At 37.4% G+C, this 14,166-nt stretch overlaps 1 long non-coding RNA gene across 1 annotated transcript; it reads left to right on the forward strand.

The window, feature by feature from the left end:
- LOC120408687 lies at window positions 1-13,383 on the forward strand. The gene is made up of 4 exons (XR_005600879.1): window positions 1-83; window positions 1,166-1,460; window positions 9,287-9,333; window positions 13,260-13,383. It is a non-coding gene; the product is annotated as an uncharacterized LOC120408687 (long non-coding RNA).
- The last annotated feature ends 783 nt before the right edge of the window (window positions 13,384-14,166 follow it).

Genomic DNA, 14,166 nt, shown 5'->3' on the forward strand with positions numbered 1-14,166 from the left:
AGGCTAAAATCATGCAGTGTCTGAGGTCAAAGAATAATGAGTTATATGCTGAGCCATTAAGCACATTGCAGATCCATAGGCAGGTTACTCTCCCATTATTTTTCTGTTAAACTGTCATTTTGTGTTTGGGGAAATAATAATTAGTTAGTTTTCCATAGAATATATATATATGTAGAGTATATTTGCCGTACTATATGTGTGACAGAAAAAGAACTACACATGATTTAAAGCATATATACATTATTAGGAAATATACAGGTCCATTCTGACTACAAGAAAGCATTATTTTTGTATCTGTATTTACTTCCCCCAGGAGGCTACATAATTGTTTCTTTTGTGACCCTCGTGATTTTGTCTTGCTACCTCACCTGACATTACTTACTTTCTGTGTGAAAAAGTAACTCTACTTAACATCTGCTCTGAATTTGTTTTTTTCAAGTTCGTGCTCAGACCTACTTTATTATCTTCTGAGGGGAGTGGCAATATATATTACACACACAAAAAGACACTAAACAATGTTAAGGTTGCAAAATCAAGCACTCAAAAGTTAGGAAAAGCCAAAATTAACGTTGCCTGTGCAATCTGAATTCATTTATTTGGACAATGGTAGTGCCTAGAGGCCTCAATCAGGAACGGAATTTCATTGTGCTAGGCACTGTACAAATGCAGATCTTAAAGGTATTATATGCCAGTCTCCTACTAAATACCTTTTCAATATGGAAATCTAGAAAATATAGATTTAAAACTCAATTGTGCAAGGCTTTTGAATCCATGGCCTCCCTTTTGTCCCTGCTCAGAGGTCAAATACAATCACAGGTAGTTGTCCTCAGTGCAAGGACTACTCTAGGACCATCCCTCTGCATCCACCAGCAGAGATGACCCCATGGAAATACATGAATGTGTTGCATTGTCAAGGAGTCATTCTAATAATCTATGATTCTATGATTCTATCTGCATCAGAAGCAATACCTCCATCCCCCTGTTAACATCACACCTGCACCTTCATGCTAGGATTTTCAAAGGAACCTAAGGTGTTGTGGGGGAAAACTGCAAGTTCCATTTTGTTTAGGCACTTTGCCATTTTGTTTGTAAGGAGTTGTTGTTTGTCCACCTTGTTGGTGACCTTCATCTTGAGACAATTGACGTCTTTTTCTCTTTAAGGCAGGAAAGAGCAAGGGTCACATGACCTGTGTTCTGCCTAGTGACAGAAGAGCATAAAAGACTGCTGCTCCTGAGAGGAGAGGCTGTCCTTCCTTGTGGCAGCGCAGTACATGTCCTAGCCAAGACTTCAAGGGATCTACAGAAGACCACAGAAGAAGATCCAAACCCCATAGTTCCAGCTAACAGTTCTTGATTGATTCCTATCTTACCTGTATCCCGAACTCCTGTGTCCTCACCTTGCTGTCCTGATGTATTCCATCTGTGATGTCCTTTGTCATGGGTCCATTCCTCTGAAGCTGGTATAGTATGCTGAGTACCACTGTACCTTACCTGTAGTAAATTCCACTTTGTCCTCATGGATTTGGGACCTTGACTTTATGTCAGTTTTTTGTGCCAACCTGTACCTGTATGCCCTTTGTGTACTGTTTTGCTGGGGGTCCTATAACTTACTGTTTCCTGTTTCAGTCACTGTTTAATAAATCAGTTTGCTTTATAATTAATCCAATCCTTAGTTTTCTCTCCGTTGATAGATGCAGTTTGGGGGAATGAGTCTGCTGGGTGGGGACTCTGAGGTGTGGAACCTAGAGCATATCCAGTTAACCATAGACAAGATCTGAGTTCCTGGTTAACAGTGTGAGGTACTCAATCCCTGTGAGTGCCTAACTCCCTGAGTTTACAGGCATAATTGGTCCATTAGCCTCTCCTCGATGTCCAAAATTCTGAAGTCCCTACTTCGTTGTTTATTCACTCCTTACTCAGGCAAACTCCCAATGAAGTTATTATTCGGCATTTTTCTGAGTAAGGACTGGATGAAAACGGTGTGAGGGCTGAATAAGGGCCTCCAGATGAGGTCCATTGTTTTTAATTTCTAAATGCTAGCCTTACAGCTTCAGAGGTCAGCTTTTTTTGCCAATATTTTGCTGAGACTAAAATCATCATTTGAGTGGGACATACCAATGAAATATATATGTTCAGTGTTTTTAACTAGGTGTAAGCATATTTTAGGTCTTTTTAGGATTGACAAGTCACTTTCCTGAATCACTGTCCCTAAGAAGCAGAGGTCTTCCTGATCATGAGAAACCTTTGGTTGGGTATGGATGGGTTAGATAGACAAGCCCGTTCATAGATACCTCATTCTATAGCAGCTTGGAATGTCTATTGTTCAGCAGCAGGTCATGTAGCATGTTAGGGATTTGCATGATCATCATCATATTTTATTGAAGTTGGTAACAATTTACTAATTATCAGCAATAGGTTTCTGAAAAACATTTTTCTTTCCATTAAGTTTGTTTCTTACCTCTCCTCAGAGGCAGAACTGAATATTCATGTGTAGATCAAATCACTGTTAATTTGGCTTGCTGCTATTTTTTTCAGATAGACTGTTAACCCATCTTTTTTATGGCACTTCTACAGGATTTGCTATATTTGCTATATTTATAGAATCTTCGCTGGTCTGTTTAATTACTTGGAAGGTTTTTTTTTTCTTAAAGCTAAATAAAACTTTTATTTCAAGTCAAACATTTATAGATTAAGAACCATCCATACAGCCTCTGTATTTATGCCTCCAGTTCTGTGGTTGGAATCATTTGCACATGCTAATTTGTCATTTGATTTTTCAACATTTTCAGAAATGATCTTCAAATGTAAGCACCTAGCCATCTGTGGACACAATTACCAGTTTGCACAGGCAATCACAGTATTTCTAGATGCAGCTTTTGGGCCCAATCCTGCTCTGACTGAAGTCAGCAACAAAACCTCATTGACTTCTCTAGCAGGACTAGGCTGAGAGTGTGAAGTTGTACACACATTTTTATATCCATAATTGCATTAAGTCTAATTTTCAAAAGACCTTGATCATCTGAGCACACCTGATTTGCTGCCTCCTGGTGTGTGCAAAATGATAGGTACCAATTTTTTCTGTTTTTTTTTTCAAAAGTTGCCATTTATTATTTATCATTATTTTATTGTTGCAGCAGTGCTAGACACTGTGCAAACACACAACAAGAAGATGGTCCCTACACCGAGGAGCTTGCAATCTAAGTAACCATCTAGCATCCAGTTCTTTTTCTGGGACATTTCCTATAACAGTAATATCCCTTCAGAATTCAGCTCTTCTTGTTCATGCTATAGACATCTCTATAATTATACCCTGCAGTTATTCAAGGCCTTTGCGGCAGTGATTTGAATACACTTTACAAACATCAGTTAATTTGCCCGTGTAACACCCCTGAAAGGCATGATAGGTAAGTATTATAATTCTCATTTTACAGAAGAGAAAAATGAGCCACAGAGAGATTAAGCAGCTCAGTTTTATTTGTATTTTTTCTTATTCTTTATAAAAAGAGCATAAGGATGGTCTTGAGTCACTGGACATCTAGGGTCGAGTCTCAGCTCTGCCAGAGACTTCCTGTGTGACCTTGGACAGGTCATTTAATCTGCCTCAATTACCCATCCTTATAACTGGGATAATACAGCTTCCTTTGTCTGTCTCATCTATTTAAATCATACATTTTTTGAGGGCAGGGACTGCCTATAACTATCTGTGTAGCCCCCAGCACAACAGGACCTCTAGGTGCTACTATAATACAAATAATTAAGGGCATGATACAATTCCTACTGAAGTCAAAAGGAGCTGGATTAGATCCTCTGGGGCTATCCCAAAGTTATACAGGGAACTCTGAGAGAACCAAGGCTGCATGTAGAAGGAGAAAGGAGGATTTTGTGGTTAAGATTCAGCACTGGAAGTCAGGCAGTCTGTGGTTACATCTACACTGCAAGTAAAGGTGTGATTAGAGCACAAGTAGACATACCCATGCTAGCTTTAATCTAACTAATATGGGTAAAAACAGTAGTGTAGATGTGGCACAGGCTAGCAATCAGAATATGTACAACTGTGGGCTTGTACTCAGGTGGCTAGCCTGTGCTAGCATAGGTACACCTCTCCATGCTACAAACACATCTTTACTTGCAGTGTAGACATACCCTCAGTTATAGCCTTGTCTTGGCCATAAACAATCTTGCATGTCCTTTGGCAAGTCAATTAACTTCTCTGTGCCTCAGTTTTCCCATCTGTAAAATGGAGGATAATACTTCCTTACCTCACATATGGGTATTGTCAGACTTAATTCATAACTATTTGTGAGGTGCACTGCTGCTACCGTAATGAACATCGTAGAAATTCAAACCAGAAACAGAACCAAGATAGCCTGTGCTTTCATCACATTGTTTCTTCCCTTGGGGTCTTTTAGATCTGGCACCAGTTGCAAGGAGATTTCTGCATTTTCAGTGTAAAAATCATTCTCTGGCTAGAAAATAAAAAAGATAGATGAGTTTAAATAGGATAGGAAAGAAGTCTTCTCAGGCTATTAGGAACCACCACAAAAAAAGAAATTGGGGAAAAATTCATATTAAAACATGAGATTGTACAAAAGAGTTTATTTTAAAATGTTCATCATGAAATTTGTTAGTCTAAATAATGAAATGGACTAATGAGCATTCTATAAATGTACCGACTGCTATAAAAGTGCCATAAAATATGATGGGTTAACAATCTAGATGAAAAAAATAGTAACAGGCCAAAATAACAGTGATTTGATCTATACATGAATATTCAGTTCAGCTTATGATGAGAAGTAACATTAATGATGTGAGGATTTAACTGTCAAAAAATCCTGGGAAAGAAACTTAATGGAAAGAAAATATTATTCAGAAATCCATTCCTGATAATAACTAAATTATTACCAACTTTAATAAAATTGGACAATGAATATGTAAAAGTGCCATAAAAGCACGTAAAGTTTCTAGCATGTAAAATAAGCTTTGCTTAACAATAGAAGATCTAGTTTAGTGTAAAACTTCTATAAACAATACCTTTTTATATTGCTTTATACATTTAGAAAATTATCCCGTTTTCCTCAAGATCCTAGGGTGCTAATAATAGAAATGAAGGGTTTTTGAAAAGACATTTCAAAGATAATCTTCACAATTTTTAAAGGAGTAACTGTTTCTTACTGTTCTGATGGCATCAATCTTACTTTTAAATTGCATATATGTTGCCAATGATTCTAAGAAGGTATAACAGGGAATGCACATATCATATGGGTATATGTCTGCATTGACGTTTCCTGGGAGTAATAATTTACAGAAAATAATCTGTGACTATCAGGGAATATTTAGGGAGGCATGCTTGACACATGTCTATGTTATAAAGTATCCCACTATATGATGTGTGTGTGTGTGTGTGTGTGTGTGTATTTGTTACAACAAAACAAACCTATTGCCTGAGGCAAAAACATTGCAGTACAGATATAGGTGCTTCAGAATAGACATTCCCACAGAATGTTCTCATACAGCAAATAATGCACATGTAAATATACCTTCAGCATTATCATATAGATCTACGTGTATAATACCATATTATATAACATCTATATGATAATGCTGAAGGTATATTTACATGTGCATTATTTGCTGAATGCGGACATTCTGTGGGAATGTCTATTCTGAAGCACGTATGTCTGTACTGCAATATTTTTGCCTCATGCAATAGATTTGTTTTGTTTGCATGGTATATTCTGTTGACACCTAAAAAGTAAGATCAGGGAGACAGAATTTTTTACTGGTGATACTAATTCACCTTTTAAAAGTAACTGCATCACACTAACAAACAGTATTCCTCCAAGGTCTAAACAGTCCGTTTACCAGAACTTGTTAGACTAACTGTAATAACACCATCTGATGACTTCCAAAAATATTACATACATGGAGGTAGGTGTAGGAATATACTGGAAATATGTCAAGAGGTTAAATTTGATAGGAAGAGAATGAGAAGCTCTCACCAAACTAGCCAGCCAAAGAGGAGGAGACTCTCTTCCTCTGGGAGACACTGCCAGAGCCACCATGAGCAAAAACAAACCTGTAAAAGAGAAAAGGCCAAATTGGCAGCAATATCCATCTGTTCCTATTGTTCTCCCCCGCTCTAATGAGCCCAGTTAATAATCTATTATCTAATGCATTCAGATTCCTTTGGTAACAGTGGATCTTTGTTATTGTAGCCACATTTTTTTGAAGTCAGCTTTCTGTATATGATCCTGTCCCGCCAAATATCTACGCCATTTGGACTATATATCTAGCCTTCAACTTTTTGTGTTGCCCTCTCGTTGACCGTCTGCACCAATGAAAGACGTCCTTGTGAAGAAGTGTCCCTTTGCTTTTGTGGTTATCAGTCCAGCTCTACAGAGTTTCCAAGGGTAATGCTATTATATTGCTTCAAACACTGTATGTACCCTATTGAGTCATTTATTGGCCAAGATCCTAACAGAGGAAAGGACTGTGTAGGATTCTGATTAACTTAATTCTAAAAAGTAAAATATTACTCTTTTCAACGAGCAGCCATTAATGTATTTCTTATGGAATTATGCTTCTGTATGAATTCTCAAGCATAATAAAAATAAAACCAAACAAATTAACCTCTTGTATGCCATGCTTTCCAGGGGACACTTATAGAGTATCAAAAGAAACATGATCCCATGACTTTGTGCCATCCTAATTAGCATCCTGGAGCTTATTGTTGTTTTTGTCTCCCTTCTATGCCAACTTGTGCAAAATTATACCCTTGTAAGTTCATCCCCCTTTTTCAAAGCAGTCCTTTTGATTTTAATGAAATAGCAAAATCAACACATTTGTCAGGATGTTCAGCATACACCCACAGGGCGAGTTTACTACCCCAGCATAAGATATATACACCATATTCTATGGTTCTATAAGAGATAACAACGATTTTCCATTCGTTTGGTGAAGCCAAATCAGGTTAGAGCACCCAATGTAAATAACTGCCAATACTCTTTGTGATCCCACTAACTATGAGGCGCAAAGCTCATGCCTTTTGCTTCCATTATTGATCACTACTTATTCAAATTCTCTTGTTTCTCTTCTCATGTATAAGTGGGGTTGTGCATTGTGGTTTGTCAAAATCTGCTGAGTGGTTTGAATGTTAGAATGATAGGTCTGAGTGATTCTGATGCTAAAATTTCTAGTGCGGCAGAGCCATGATTAAGTAGGATCACAGTGAAGGTTCTGATGAAGGATCAACAACCTGAAGCTTAGAATTTCAACTTCCAGACTAGGGTTTGCTGCAATTTCATCACCTCCATCTCAACCTGATTTTTCTTAAACATTTCTGCCTTAGTTTGTTAATATTTCTAAAGTGCTTTGAAGATTAGAAGTACTATATAAATGCTAAGTTTGTATTATTAATAATAATATTATTATTTAAATGAGTCTTTTTAGTGTTCCTAAAAGATAGTTTCTTCTGTTTGCTTTCTATGAAAACAAAGTTGCCAATATCATACATTATTTTGACTTATCAACGGAACCACACAACCACCTTTACAAATATATTTCTCCAAATTTCAGCTGGCTAATTGCATCAATGGTTTGAATCAATGTGGCTTCAATAAAAATGTTTCAGTTTCACTATTAATTTTGAATCCAAGTTTTTTTCTAAATATTTTCCTTTCTTACTTCCAGTGCTGCTTCCAAATGGTTTTATTTGTTGTAAACCAAACTTAATTGTGAAGAAGCTATTATTATTTTTTCTGTATAATTTGTCTGCAATAACAATGCACACTGATAGAGCATGGGAGTCTTTAGTTATTGTAGTCTTGAGACACACAGCAAACCTCTCTTGAGTTTGCTCCTTTTTACACAGATGTATACAGAGAACAAGTGAAATGAAGTTTGTTTCCATTACTGAGTGCCAGCTGGGAAAAAAAAGCACTTAAAAATGACCTGATTTTCAAAGTCTGAAGTTCTCAGTCCAGTGCAGAAGTTAAATGTCTCTGCTTTTCCACTGTGCAATGCAGAGAATGTGGTGGGAACAGAATAGGAAGGCAACTCAGCTGGAAAATATCTCAGATAGATGAAATATTTGTCAAGCAGTTTTCTCATGTGAATATGCCTCTAGTTGGTATATGCCAGTCACTAGAGCATGGCATTTGTTTTATCTTGTGTCCTGAGGATTTTCTAAAAAGAAAAACTTTTGTGTAAGGCAGCAGAATTAAACAGACAACAAAGCGAGGCAAGTTTAACAAGAATTCTATCGTTCAAGTGGCTAACAGAAATAGAGTCAAGTTTTAATATCCTCAGAGGCCCTTATAAGAGCATGATAACAAAAGAACCTTAAGGCAGGTTCACTTTCTTCTTCTCTGCTAGACCCATTTATTGCCAACAAGGCATCATTTTGTATTTTTTTAAAGATGTAGATGTCAAATTTGATAGCTGTGCATTTGAAATTAATAACAACAACCAAAATATTAAAAAACATGTTTTCCCCAGATGTGGTGATGTCTCAATAGATTCTTCTTTTTCCCAGCAACGGAAACAAGGCACATATAGCTGTTTATCTGCTTTACAGTTTACCACACTGATATCCTGAATAAAGACTGCAGCATATCCACTGGGCATTACCTGATCAATAACATTCCACATGTAAAAATCAAAGCAGGAGGGAAAAAGCCATATAAAAAAGTAATAGCTAGAAAAGCAGCCACAGTACTAAAGTACTAAAGGGCTCCACCATTTAAATGGTTAAACTTAAAATAAACACAAAATGAGGGCTAAGTTGATACCGCTCAGGGTTTATATACCCACTAATGGAAATGGGGCCTCTTAGTTGGACAAGGCCGTGTGTTCTAAAGTGACATGGACACTTTAACTCCACTGCTGACATGAAAGAGTATATTTGAAGACAGTTGTGGACAGAGGAAAAAAAGAGAGTTATGTCCTGAGAGAGAATGCATACAACAGTTAAACTCTGTAAAGAGGAACTAATATTATAATGGATAGGGAATGTATAACGATATTGAAGCCTGAACCACCATACTCTAATGCTATGTGAAACAAAGTGAAAGACATATTTAAATCTGTACCTCTACAAACTATGATTCTTAGCTAACCTAAGCTGCTCTAGGATGTAGTAAAGCTATGCAATGCAAAGGAGACGGACCTTCCTTAGCCTATCTTTTATTAGCTCTCCCCAGCCAAGATTAAATTTGCTCTGAAAACTCTAAACAGCTGAACTCTTTCTAGCTCTGCCTTTCTAATATTTTTTCTCTTTTTGTTTTAGAAGAATAATAAATCTGTTGATGCACTGAAAAGGGAGTCAGTTGATAGGTAAGAAATTTTTTTGAAAGTCCAACTCATACAAAAATTATGGGAATATCATAGGGCTCAAATCAGTTATTAGTTCATCCAGTTTCCTAAATGTAATGCAAATATTTATACTGACAAAAAAAGGGATTGCTGTTAACAGGTATGTAATGTGAATGCTTAGATCCCTTAAAAACAATCTCTAGAAGCAAACTATTCTTCTACTAATGTTTTGAAAAACACCTAGCATAGAATACTATAATGAACCAGCTAGATCCTATACATACTGTGATGGAGTTTTGTATGTTTGTAAAAGTCTGAATCAAATTGTGGCCTTCTCTTGACATTGTAATCACCATTTTGAAGAAGATGACTTGCCTTTTGAGCATGTGGCTACAACTGCCTACAGATGTCACAAACACACCAAGGCACCTTATGTTAATACCAGACACCTCCCTAAAGCCATTAACACAAGGGTCATCAGTGGTGGTTGCCAGGACAATGGGTTTGCTAAAGAGAGTGGGCAACCAAAAGGAATCTGGTTCTCCCGGTTTGTCTTCAGCCAGAGCTGGAACTTGAGCCATCCGACTGGGACTCTGAAGTTGGTCATTAAGTCACATGACAGAGGGGCCAGAAACTTTACTTAAGGTACAGATCTGCTCCAGTCTCTATCTCACCAGCTAACCATTGACCAACAACAAAAGGATTGCAGGAGGAAGAGGAGAGGTGGAGCCTAACTACAGAAGGGGTGGCCATAGACTCAGAAGAGAGAGCATATAGGATTTTGTTCTTTTGCCTGAAGAACTTTGAGAGTGAAAGTTGTCATGGTTTTAGAACTTCCTGTTCAAAACTTGTGTTCCTCACTTTACCTGCCATGTGGTCCCCAAAGAGTTAAACTATAAACCAGAGTACCCACAGTGAGGTAGATCTCTTGTGGAGCATGCATAAGCAACTGGGGAGGCTTCAGAGGTTCAGCACCAGTTTCAAAACCAAGGACAGTTGGATGGAGGAGTCCATCATCCCCAAGGAGGGGTGCCAGACACGTATACATCCAGGAGGGTGCCATAGGGTATGTCTACATAGCAAAAAGGACCCACAACAGCAAGTCTCTGTCCTACTATTCTGGAAAGAAACTTTTTGTCAAAACACGTGTACTTAATACAGATCCTTTTAAGGTCAATCCAGCATATGCCAATTAAGATTTAGGACTGTCACTGACCATCCTACAATTAACTCTAAAGTTAGACATTGAAATAATTCAGTTCAAATATTATTGTAATTATATGTCAATACCAAACAAATTATTTCCCCCCTATTAATACGAACAAAAAAATCAAATTCCTCTTTTACGCACACACACACTATAAATTGCAACCCCCAAAAACATAGTCTGAATGGCCTTAAAATTGTTTTTTTAAATGACTAGGTCATCATCTGGATAACAATACATACACACGTAAAGGTTTCTGGATACTTTCAAGTTAAAACCAGTGTTAGATGTGAATTCTTCAGCTTTGCATGAATTCTCCACTTCTGTTGACAGTCTACATTGGGCAACGATCTCAGGCATTAGGTGGAATATTCAGCTTAGTTCAAGAGGTTATGATCACTATAGGTTTTCTAGTAACAAAAGTGGGTTTCTCCCTCTATTAACTGAAAGAAAGTGAAAAGGACCACGAATGTTGGTATGGCTAACAGAAAGGCTTCTTCAGTAACCAGTGAAGATGGTTCCTCAACTGCTCCATCTTTCCAGGTGTTCTTCAACTTACAGGAAGGCCATTTATCCTATATTTAGTGTTACACTCTACTTACGTCTCCTCCATAAAAGATCCTTGAAGATTCAGCAAACAAGGTATACATCATCATTTTTCAAGAGCCCAATAGAATATCCAAACAGCTCCATGTAGTTTTAGTTTTCCCAGAATTTCCCAATCTTTCAGGTTATGGAGTTCATCCCTACACATTTGGGAATTTCAGCTACATTTACTCTGATCAACTGTTTTTATTCATAATTTCTCTTTATCAGTCTCTCTTTCTCTCTCTCTCAGATGTAACCCAGTTGTTCACCTTTAGACCTTGACTGCTGTCATCAACAATTTCTTCCTAGTTTGGATAAGACAGGATGTGGTCAGTTCTGAACTTTCACCTTTATCAGAAACTATTCTGCCATGGTTGGTGCCTCTGGAGCCCAATGTCTTATCAAAAGTCCATTATGTTTTAGGATAACAGAGGCCTGGGGCCTAATATCTTTATCAGAAAGTTCACTCCATGGCAGTTCCTTCCTGCTGCTTTTTGAAACTGGCTAAGTCTCTCAATGCTGGCAATACACTATGATTTGAAAGATCATTTGTTTCTACATCTCCAACATTTATGTGTTTTCTGATACAATGTAAAGCATGGATATATTGACATTTGATATATATTTCCAGGGGGCAGATATGTTCTTTTTGGATTGTATCCCCTTATATTACCTAGCTACATAAGGTACATATTTGGTAAATATGGAATGATGATGGAACAGGTAGCACCACCTCTAGTTAAGGCTGCCGGATGCTTTCCATTATAAAACCCTAATTTCAGTTGCTTATAACTTTGCTATATATATATAGATAGATAGATAGATATATCTTTTCCTTATGAGGTGGATTCTGTTTTCTTACTGTTGCCAAAGATGTCAAATAAACTGTCAGTTTACATCTGAGAATCTTAATCAGTCCAATCACCTTTCTTAAAAAGAACAGAGTGAAACCCAATTTTTTATAAACGAGAAATCCAAAGAACATATTATAATTGCCATCTCCCAGAGACAGATATTACCTCCTTTTACAGGTCCTCCCAAAGCTGCAGCCCTAGCCAGCTCTTGTCTAACTTGGCTTAGAAGCACTGCTATGACACTCAATAGCTTTGAATTGGTGCTGATGGCTGAGATAAGGCAAACTACATGAAATGCTTGGTATTAAAGGCAGAACTTATTTTGCTCTGCACATGTCATATATCACTGATGCACCTGTTTTATGTTCAAAATGGGAAGATAGTCAAAAAGGAAGTGGCCAGCTTTAAAAGAGAAGCTGTATTTTTAGTTTCTGAAAATAGCCCACATATATAACTACTTAATAAGAATATGTGCCTGACTAAGCATATGTTTGAGATGTGCTTGGGTATTTTTTCAACCTTATATATAAATATTATATGTAATATGTATACCATGTGTAGATTTCATTTTCACTCTTCTGGAGTATCATTTAATTTCATTTTCAGTTTTCCAGCTTAAGGTGCTGCACAGATAGGGTCGGAGGGGGGAACGGGGGGAGAAAAGCTGTAATAAATCTTCAGAACTCCTACGACAGTATATAGGTTTGGCTTTTATGTTTAAACTTTGATTTGTAGTTCTACCATGGGTGTAATTGAGAACATTAAGATCCTTAGTTGTGCAGTGTCACCATCCCTTAGCACAATGATTTTGTAAATCTGAAAATAATTTTCTGACCAGCATGTAAATTTCCATGATACCCAGCATGAACACTGGCTAAAACTATACTCCAGGTGAGGAAATTATAACAGGTCAGAAATGTGTTGGAACAGGATAGACCAGAGAAAAATGTTGGTGATTGGTAAAAGAAACCTCCATAAGCACATACAAATATACAATATCATGATGTTAGGAATAAGGAAAGAAACATTCGGCATATGCCATACCTGCTCCTCTTTGCTGGCTGAATCCAGCTGGATGGTATACAAAAGTGTTTCATGATGAAGTGAACAAAGCTTTTCCATACCTACCAGAGTGTTAACCCTGAAGCTATGAAAGAAAGAAAAAAAGAATATTTTAGAAACCACAGAACACTTGTTAGTACTTTAAAAGAGTCAGGAAAAGAGATTTTCATGTTAGCTCGTTGAAAGAGAAAAAAGAGAACTTACTAAGAAGTATAGTGTGACTCTTTTTTTTTCAGTTTGACCACGAGTCTCTCTGAGCCATGCAAAATCTCTGCAACCTGTGAGCATGGCTATGGAAAAAGAGCATGAAACATGTGGCTCTTGAAGATAAAAGGTAGACTTGATCTTTCCTCTCCTGCCCCATACATATATTCACTGTCCAAACTGCATACTAGTATGTAGCACGTACACAGTGTGTTGCCTATTGCTTCACAGCTTATTAACGTTGAAATAAATATAATTAAATGGAATAAGGTAAATGTGGTGACTCCACTGCCATGAACAGTTAAAGAGACTTAGAGATTACTCCCAGATTGCTGCTGGTGCTGGTGGTTGGTTAGGGGCTTGTAAGTGCACTAGTCAGCCAGGTTTCTGAACCTCTGCCCAAAACATGGAGATTATACGAGAGAGTGATTTTTTTTGTGGAGGAAGGGACAAATCTACAGGGATAGCCATTGAATCATTAGAGCTCTTAATCTAACATACTAGTCACTGGATAATGTCAGCATCATGGAACTTCGTGGAGCAAAAGCCTGCATTTGGTTCCACTGTCTGCTGCAGCTATTGAATTCTGCAAGGTGCAAGTGCTCACTGGATTAAAAATATGTTTCAGATGATGCTTCTGAGCCAGCTATTTTTTTTCCCTTTGAGTTAAGATCCAATCTAATTCGATATGTTAATAAATGTTTATTCCACATATGGAGTTAAAAAAGCAAGAAACTGCCTTCAAACATATACATGGCATCTGGACATGCCGCATATAGAAAAGCAAACAAATAGCTTTGAAGAAAATGTTTAATTTAGAGCAGGGATGTACCTGAGGTGCAGACCTTGGGGGTATGCAGAGCTTCAATTTTGAGTCAGGCCCATGTCTACTTGAGTATGTCTTAAGTGAGGATTCCACTGCAGCTAAAGACTCAAGGC

The sequence above is a fragment of the Mauremys reevesii genome, linkage group 6, assembly GCF_016161935.1.
Source record: "Mauremys reevesii isolate NIE-2019 linkage group 6, ASM1616193v1, whole genome shotgun sequence".
Taxonomy (NCBI): Eukaryota; Metazoa; Chordata; order Testudines; family Geoemydidae; genus Mauremys; species Mauremys reevesii.